Genomic DNA, 9,193 nt, shown 5'->3' on the forward strand with positions numbered 1-9,193 from the left:
AAGCAACGCCGTCCCCGCCGTACAAGGTGCCGGTGGCCTGGCGAACCACCGGCGTAAGGCTAGCCAGGGCGTACCGCGGGGCAGAGGGCGCATAAGCCACGCTCTCTCTCCATCCCACCAGCACAAGCGAAAAATTTTCAAAGTGTGGGAGAACCGGCTTCCCGACCGGTGGCACTCTGCCTCTCTCTGCCGCCCTCCTGGAAGCGTCCTCGGTCACTCGGAGTACGGCAGATTTAAGAGCTCCGGAATGGTGAAAAAGAACCGGAGAGAGGGCGACTCCGGCTTCTCTCTGCCGGGCGAGGACCACCGCAGGCGGCGGGGACCTCTGACAGGAGGCGGCGCTGCGGGCAGGCTTTCTAAGTGCCTGGGCTTTTGGCCTCGGCGAAAGTCGAAAAAATTATGCGGTCGGAGCTTTCTGCCCCGGCCGGGGAAGGCTCACCGCCGGCGGCTGCCAACCCCTGGCTTGCCCGCTGGATGCCCTTTCGGAGGCTGCTGAAAAAGAACTGTCAGGCGGGCACCTCTCGGAAGAACCGCAGACCAAAACGACCGGTAAAAATTTTGGGCGATCCGACCCGTAGTGCACCTTCGGCGGCAGAGAAAAGCAACAAAAATACCGGTCAGAGAAGGGGAGTTTTGGTCGACTCTGCCAGGTTTTTGCACTAAGTCAGATCCGTAATGCCAGCGGGACTGAGTCGCTTTTGCGTGCCGTGGTCCTGGAGGCCTGCTCGGACAGAGCGGTCCTGCGGGTCCCGCGGGAAGGGGCATTTCATGTTCCTCTGCGGGAGGTGATCCATTTTCTGCGGGAAATGGCGAGCCCCTTCGGCTACAAGAGTGTGTAGGTCCCGCTCAACAGTCTACGTCCTTAACCATCGGGGACTTTGTAGATTTTGCCCAAAATCGCTCTCCGCAGAACAGAGCGTGAGGTCTCCGCGGCGGAGGCCGGAAAAGGTGCGAGGTGAGCGGCATGGTATGACTGGGCTCGTGCCGCTCACTGCTACCCGGAGCGTGGCGCCCTCCGGGTAAAAGGCTAGCCGGGGCGAGTAGGTGGGATGACGGGCGCATAAGCAACGCCGTCCCCGCCGTACAAGGTGCCGGTGGCCTGGCGAACCACCGGCGTAAGGCTAGCCAGGGCGTACCGCGGGGCAGAGGGCGCATAAGCCACGCTCTCTCTCCATCCCACCAGCACAAGCGAAATATTTTCAAAGTGTGGGAGAACCGGCTTCCCGACCGGTGGCACTCTGCCTCTCGCTGCCGCCCTCCTGGAAGCGTCCTCGGTCACTCGGAGTACGGCAGATTTAAGAGCTCCGGAATGGTGAAAAAGAACCGGAGAGAGGGCGACTCCGGCTTCTCTCTGCCGGGCGAGGACCACCGCAGGCGGCGGGGACGTCTGACAGGAGACGGCGCTGCGGGCAGGCTTTAAAAGTGCATGGGGTTTTGGCCTCGGCAAAAGTCGAAAAAATTATGCGGTCGGAGCTGTCTGCCCCGGCCGGGGAAGGCTCACCGCCGGCGGCTGCCAACCCCTGGCTTGCCCGCTGGATGCCCTTTCGGAGGCTTCTGAAAAAGAACTGTCAGGCGGGCACCTCTCGGAAGAACCGCAGACCAAAACGACCGGTAAAAATTTTGGGCGATCCGACCCGTAGTGCACCTTCGGCGGCAGAGAAAAGCAACAAAAATACCGGTCAGAGAAGGGGAGTTTTGGTCGACTCTGCCAGGTTTTTGCACTAAGTCAGATCCGTAATGCCAGCGGGACTGAGTCGCTTTTGCGTGCCGTGGTCCTGGAGGCCTGCTCGGACAGAGCGGTCCTGCGGGTCCCGCGGGAAGGGGCATTTCATGTTCCTCTGCGGGAGGTGATCCATTTTCTGCGGGAAATGGCGAGCCCCTTCGGCTACAAGAGTGTGTAGGTCCCGCTCAACAGTCTACGTCCTTAACCATCGGGGACTTTGTAGATTTTGCCCAAAATCGCTCTCCGCAGAACAGAGCGTGAGGTCTCCGCGGCGGAGGCCGGAAAAGGTGCGAGGTGAGCGGCATGGTATGACTGGGCTCGTGCCGCTCACTGCTACCCGGAGCGTGGCGCCCTCCGGGTAAAAGGCTAGCCGGGGCGAGTAGGTGGGATGACGGGCGCATAAGCAACGCCGTCCCCGCCGTACAAGGTGCCGGTGGCCTGGCGAACCACCGGCGTAAGGCTAGCCAAGGGCGTACCGCGGGGCAGAGGGCGCATAAGCCACGCTCTCTCTCCATCCCACCAGCACAAGCGAAAAATTTTCAAAGTGTGGGAGAACCGGCTTCCCGACCGGTTGCACTCTGCCTCTCGCTGCCGCCGTCCTGGAAGCGTCCTCGGTCACTCGGAGTACGGCAGATTTAAGAGCTCCGGAATGGTGAAAAAGAACCGGAGAGAGGGCGACTCCGGCTTCTCTCTGCCGGGCGAGGACCACCGCAGGCGGCGGGGACGTCTGACAGGAGACGGCGCTGCGGGCAGGCTTTAAAAGTGCATGGGGTTTTGGCCTCGGAGAAAGTCGAAAAAATTATGCGGTCGGAGCTGTCTGCCCCGGCCGGGGAAGGCTCACCTCCGGCGGCTGCCAACCCCTGGCTTGCCCGCTGGATGGCCTTTCGGAGGCTGCTGAAAAAGAACTGTCAGGCGGGCACCTCTCGGAAGAACCGCAGACCAAAACGACCGGTAAAAATTTTGGGCGATCCGACCCGTAGTGCACCTTCGGCGGCAGAGAAAAGCAACAAAAATACCGGTCAGAGAAGGGGAGTTTTGGTCGACTCTGCCAGGTTTTTGCACTAAGTCAGATCCGTAATGCCAGCGGGACTGAGTCGCTCTTGCGTGCCGTGGTCCTGGAAGCCTGCTCGGACAGAGTGGTCCTTCGGGTCCCGCGGGAAGGGGCATTTCATGTTCCTCTGCGGGAGGTGATCCATTTTCTGCGGGAAATGGCGAGCCCCTTCGGCTACAAGAGTGTGTAGGTCCCGCTCAACAGTCTACGTCCTTAACCATCGGGGACTTTGTAGATTTTGCCCAAAATCGCTCTCCGCAGAACAGAGCGGGAGGTCTCCGCGGCGGAGGCCGGAAAAGGTGCGAGGTGAGCGGCATGGTATGACTGGGCTCGTGCCGCTCACTGCTACCCGGAGCGTGGCGCCCTCCGGGTAAAAGGCTAGCCGGGGCGAGTAGGTGGATTGACGGGCGCATAAGCAACGCCGTCCCCGCCGTACAAGGTGCCGGTGGCCTGGCGAACCACCGGCGTAAGGCTAGCCAAGGGCGTACCGCGGGGCAGAGGGCGCATAAGCCACGCCGTCCCCGCTGTACAAGGTGCCGGTGGCCTGGCGAACCACCGGCGTAAGGCTAGCCAAGGGCGTACCGCGGGGCAGAGGGCGCATAAGCCACGCTCTCTCTCCATCCCACCAGAACAAGCGAAAAAATTTCAAAGTGTGGGAGAACCGGCTTCCCGACCGGTGGCACTCTGCCTCTCGCTGCCGCCCTCCTGGAAGCGTCCTCGGTCACTCGGTGTCCGGCAGATTTCAGAGCTCCGGAATGGTGAAAAAGAACCGGTGAGAGGGCGAATCCGGCTTCTCTCTGCCGGGCGAGGACCACCGCAGGCGGCAAGGGACGTCTGCCAGGAGACGGCGCTGCGGGCAGGCTTTAAAAGTGCATGGGGTTTTGGCCTCGGCGAAAGTCGAAAAAATTTTGCGGTCGGAGCTGTCTGCCCCGGCCGGGGAAGGCTCACCGCCGGCGGCTGCCAACCCCTGGCTTGCCCGCTGGATGCCCTTTCGGAGGCTGCTGAAAAAGAACTGTCAGGCGGGCACCTCTCGGAAGAACCGCAGACCAAAACGACCGGTAAAAATTTTGGGCGATCCGACCCTCAGTGCACCTTCGGCGGCAGAGAAAAGCAACAAAAACACCGGTCAAAGAAGGGAGGTTTTGGTCGACTCTGCCTGGTTTTTGCACAAAGTCAGATCCGTAATGCCAGCGGGACTGAGTCGCTTTTGCGTGCCGTGGTCCTGGAGGCCTGCTCGGACAGAGCGGTCCTTCGGGTCCCGCGGGAAGGGGCATTTCATGTTCCTCTGCGGGAGGTGGTCCATTTTCTGCGGGAAATGGCGAGCCCCATCGGCTACAAGAGTGTGTAGGTCCCGCTCAACAGTCTACGTCCTTAACCATCGGGGACTTTGTAGATTTTGGCAGAAATCGCCCCCCGCAGGTCCTAGCGGGAGGTCTCCGCGGCGGAGGCCGGAGAGGGCGCGAGGTGAGCGGCATGGTATGACTGGGTTCGTGCCGCTCACTGGTACCCGGAGCGTGGCGCCCTCCGGGTAAAAGGCTAGCCGGGGCGAGTAGGTGGGTTGACGGGCGCATAAGCCACGCCGTCCCCGCCGTACAAGGTGCCGGTGGCCTGGCGAACCACCGGCGTAAGGCCAGCCAGGGCGGACCGCGGGGCAGAGGGCGCATAAGCCACGCTCTCTCTCCATCCCACCAGAACAAGCGAAAAATTTTCAAAGTGTGGGAGAACCGGCGACCCGACCGGTGGCACTCTGCCTCTCGCTGCCGCCCTCCTGGAAGCGTCCTCGGTCACTCGGTGTCCGGCAGATTTCAGAGCTCCGGAATGGTGAAAAAGAACCGGAGAGGGGGCGACTCCGGCTTCTCTCTGCCGGGCGAGGACCACCGCAGGCGGCAAGGGACGTCTGACAGGAGACGGCGCTGCGGGCAGGCTTTAAAAGTGCATGGGGTTTTGGCCTCGGCGAAAGTCGAAAAAATTTTGCGGTCGGAGCCGTCTGCCCCGGCCGGGGAAGGCTCACCGCCGGCGGCTGCCAACCCCTGGCTTGCCCGCTGGATGGCCTTTCGGAGGCTGCTGAAAAAGAACTGTCAGGCGGGCACCTCTCGGAAGAACCGCAGACCAAAACGACCGGTAAAAATTTTGGGCGATCCGACCCTCAGTGCACCTTCGGCGGCAGAGAAAAGCATCAAAAATACCGGTCAAAGAAGCGAGGTTTTGGTCGACTCTGCCAGGTTTTTGCACAAAGTGTTGGCATCGTGCGGCGTCGCGCTTTGCCGTACCGTATCCCCAATGGAGCGGCGCCCGGCGGGGTAGGCTAGCCATGTGAGGTCGAGGGCGGGAGGACGGGACGTAAGCCAGGCCGTTCTCCACAAGAAATTCCGGACGCGGAGACCCCTTCTCCGCCCTACGGTCCCCAATGGGGTGGCGCCCGGCGGGTGAGGCTAGCCATGGGAGGACGGGACGTAAGCCAGGCCGTTCTCCACAAGAAATTCCGTACGCGGAGACCCTTCTCCGCCCTACGGTCCCCAATGGGGTGGCGCCCGGCGGGTGAGGCTAGCCATGTGAGGTCGAGGGCGGGAGGACGGGACGTAAGCCAGGCCGTTCTCCACAAGTAAATTCCGGACGCGGAGACCCCTTCTCCGCCCTACGGTCCCCAATGGGGTGGCGCCCGGCGGGTGAGGCTAGCCGTGTGAGGTCGAGGGCGGGAGGACGGGACGTAAGCCAGGCCGTTCTCCACAAGTAAATTCCGGACGCGGAGACCCCTTCTCCGCCCTACGGTCCCCAATGGGGTGGCGCCCGGCGGGTGAGGCTAGCCATGTGAGGTCGAGGGCGGGAGGACGGGACGTAAGCCAGGCCGTTCTCCACAAGTAAATTCCGGACGCGGAGACCCCTTCTCCGCCCTACGGTCCCCAATGGGGTGGCGCCCGGCGGGTGAGGCTAGCCGTGTGAGGTCGAGGGCGGGAGGACGGGACGTAAGCCAGGCCGTTCTCCACAAGTAAATTCCGGACGCGGAGACCCCTTCTCCGCCCTACGGTCCCCAATGGGGTGGCGCCCGGCGGGTGAGGCTAGCCATGTGAGGTCGAGGGCGGGAGGACGGGACGTAAGCCAGGCCGTTCTCCACAAGTAAATTCCGGACGCGGAGACCCCTTCTCCGCCCTACGGTCCCCAATGGGGTGGCTCCCGGCGGGTGAGGCTAGCCATGTGAGGTCGAGGGCGGGAGGACGGGACGCAAGCCAGGCCGTTCTCCACAAACTCCCAGCGGTAGAGTCTCGGCTCTCCGCTCTTTTGATCGATCTGACACAGCGCGATCCGGCGGGGCAGGGCACTTTGCTCGGTCAGGGGTATTGGCCCCGGCCGGTTTATGGTAAAGCGTTCCTTAGCCTCAGTCTTGGTCGCGCATCAATCCCCCGCTCCCCGTGAGCGGCTGTCGTCCTCTGCCTAAGGTTGTGTAGCGCGGTGCCAGTGTGGTCCTCGCACGGCCCCGCTCCTGCCACAGCGGTAGGACTCTCTGCTTCGGCTGAGGTTTGCTACGAAGCGTATGGAACGGGCGTACTCCACCGTACCGTGGGTGGGGGGCGGCGGCGGCGGCGGCAGCGTCCAGCGCGGAGCTCCGGCTCCCGCGGCAGCGCCTCGCCTAGTGTCCCTCGGGCAAGTCCAATCGCCCCCCGCCCGGTCGGAGAGCGCAGACACACCTCTGTGTCCACGGTTTATTTCCGCAGCACGAAAAGGGACGGCTCCCGCCTGCTCCTCGCGGCGGCGACGAGGCTTAGACCCACCGTGGCGTATCCGCGGTAGGTATGCTCGTCGGTCGGAGGAGCGGTTGCGGTCGAGTGGTCCCCAGTGTACCCTGTTAGCGCTGCCCGCCTACGCCTGAAGAGCTGCGGACCGAGAAAAAGGTTCGCTCCGCTGCTGACGGCGAAGCGCGCGGCACGCCGCGGAAGAGGAGAGGGAGCGGTCGCCCCCGGGGCGGCTCCCCTCCGAGTCCGGCAGAAGCAGAGATTGTAGCGGAGGGGGGGTTTCTAAATTCCCCGGGCGTGTTATCCCCAGCGGTAGCCTTTGAACTCTTCAACCGCAAGCACGATCGCACGTTCACAGCACCCGTCACTAGGAGCCGGGCCAGAGGCGGGCGGCAGACGAAACCGACATGAGCGCTTAAGGGTATTGCACCCCCGGCGCCCAGACCCTGGAAATTGAGTCTGCCCCCAAAGCCCACCCGCGTCCTCCTTGGCGCTCCCGGAGTACATGGTCGTAGATGGGCCATCGGTCGCTAATGCCAAACTGCGTCCCAGGGGTGCGTCCCCTCTGACCAACGGCAGACCCATCCCTCTCGCCAATCCGCGGATCCCCGCCAGGTCCCGAACAGGGCTCGTCCTTTAGCGTTTCAAATGCGCCCTCCCCGCCATACGAGGGGTTGAGGACCGTAGCCTTCCCTTACGAGAGGCACCAGGGGTGCGCCTGCTCGAGGGCCCGGCCGTGGGCGTAACGCTTGGGCCGCCCGGGGGAGTCGGTAGACCATGGGAGACCAACACTCGCACACGAACGTTGCCCGTGCTTTTGTGGAAGAGAGCTTCTTGCGAGGTTGTCGCTGCGGTGGCGCCCGGACAAACCCTATCCCTAAAACTTCTGGGGAATTGGCGTCTAAGCCTGCACCCTGCTCGGTATCCCTGCACCCACGAAGGGGGCCGTGGAAGGCTTGGGGTCGCGCCGGCGAAACCGACCGGATGCCCGGGGTACTGAACCCCCGGGGTCCCACCCTGGAAATTGAGCCGTCCGACCCCGCCACGTCTTCCTAGTGCTCTCCTTGGCTCCCCCGCCTGTGGGCATCGTTAGGGGCTGCGGTCATCAGCGCCGGCTAAGCTTCGGCAACACGGCCGACCCACCCCTTCGGCGCCTGGGGGTGCCTGGTCCCAGTCCGGGCCGTTCCGTAGGGGCGGCTATCCCTTACATGAGGGACTCGGTGCGTCCGCTCGGGCTGCGGGGCTCCGGCTCCGACAGCCGGGGAGCTGGTTTTGACCGCGGGCCTCCACGGGAACCGGCAGGGGCCGGACTAGGCGTCAAGCCGAAAATAACCCCGGCACCCTCTGCTTCCAAAGCGAGGGGACCTTTGGCCGAGCGGGGGCACCGGAAGCCGAACCGACCCCAACCCCTCTTCTTACCCCAGGGCTGGGCTGACCAATCCCCTGATCGGGTCTAAAATGGAAGAAGGGGATTCGAGGGAAGGGGCTGGCGGAAGGCAGTTGCCCGACGGAGTAGGCGAAGGCCAGGCCGTTTCCGAGTCCCGAGCAGAGGAGGGCGAACTCGGCTCTTCATCGACCGACGGCGAGGCGAGGGCGGTGGCTGCCGCGGGGAAGACTCCATTGCTCGTCAGCGCGCTAGGAGCGGGGCCGACTGGCTGCTCGGGGTATGGCATCCCCGGGGGCCCACCCTGGAAATCTTCGCTCCTCAGCCGCTGCAGGTTATAAGGTCCCGCCGCGCGTAAGCGCTCAACTCTCCGACCCACGGATGTCGAGCCCATGGTGAGCCGGCCGTTTCGTACGGGGAAAAGGGGTCCTCTGGCCCCACATCGATCGAGGGGGTTTAGATCCGCGGAGGCACGCACCGCGAGGCGAATCGCTGCTTTTCCCCAAGAGGTTAACCTTCAAACCACCGAGTAGGTTCGGGGCAGGGCCGACAGCCTGCACTGGGGAATTGCATCCCTGGTGGGGCGACCCTGGAAATCTCTGCCCCTTTCCACTCTTTCGGTTGGGCCTCTCGTCGGGGCGAGCGTAAGTCGGCAAGCAGACGTGGGAAGAGGCTTCTTACCGGTGACACTCCCTTCGTGAGAGAGGCAGGTACTCGCCCCGGACCCCGGTCCAAATCTGCGCGGGCTGGACGGTCTCGGCCCTAGCCGAAGGCCGCTCCCGCGAAGCCAGGGAGCCGAAAATAACCCCGACACCCTCCGCGACCTCGCGTGCTTCCAAAGCGAGGGGAACCTTTGGCCGAGCGGGGCACCCGAAGCCGAACCGACCCCAACCCCTCTTCTTACCCCAGGGCTGGGCTGACCAATCCCCTGATCGGGTCTAAAATGGAAGAAGGGGATTCGAGGGAAGGGGCTGGCGGAAGGCAGTTGCCCGACGGAGTAGGCGAAGGCCAGGCCGTTTCAAAATCCCGAGCAGAGGAAGGGCGAACGACGTTCTTCATCGACCGACGGCGAGGCTAGGGCGAGGGCGGTGGCTGCCGCGGGGAAGACTCCATTGCTTGCCAGCGTGCTAGGAGCGGGGCCGACAGGCTGCTCGGGGTATGGCATCCCCGGGGGCCCACCCTGGAAATCTTCGCTCCTCAGTCGCTGCAGGTTATAAGGTCCCGCCGCGCGTAAGCGCTCAACTCCCCGACCCACGGACGTCGAGCCCATGGTGAGCTGACAGTTTCGTACGGGGAAAAGGGGTCCT

This window comes from Engystomops pustulosus, unplaced genomic scaffold, assembly GCF_040894005.1.
Source record: "Engystomops pustulosus unplaced genomic scaffold, aEngPut4.maternal MAT_SCAFFOLD_98, whole genome shotgun sequence".
Lineage (NCBI taxonomy): Eukaryota > Metazoa > Chordata > Amphibia > Anura > Leptodactylidae > Engystomops > Engystomops pustulosus.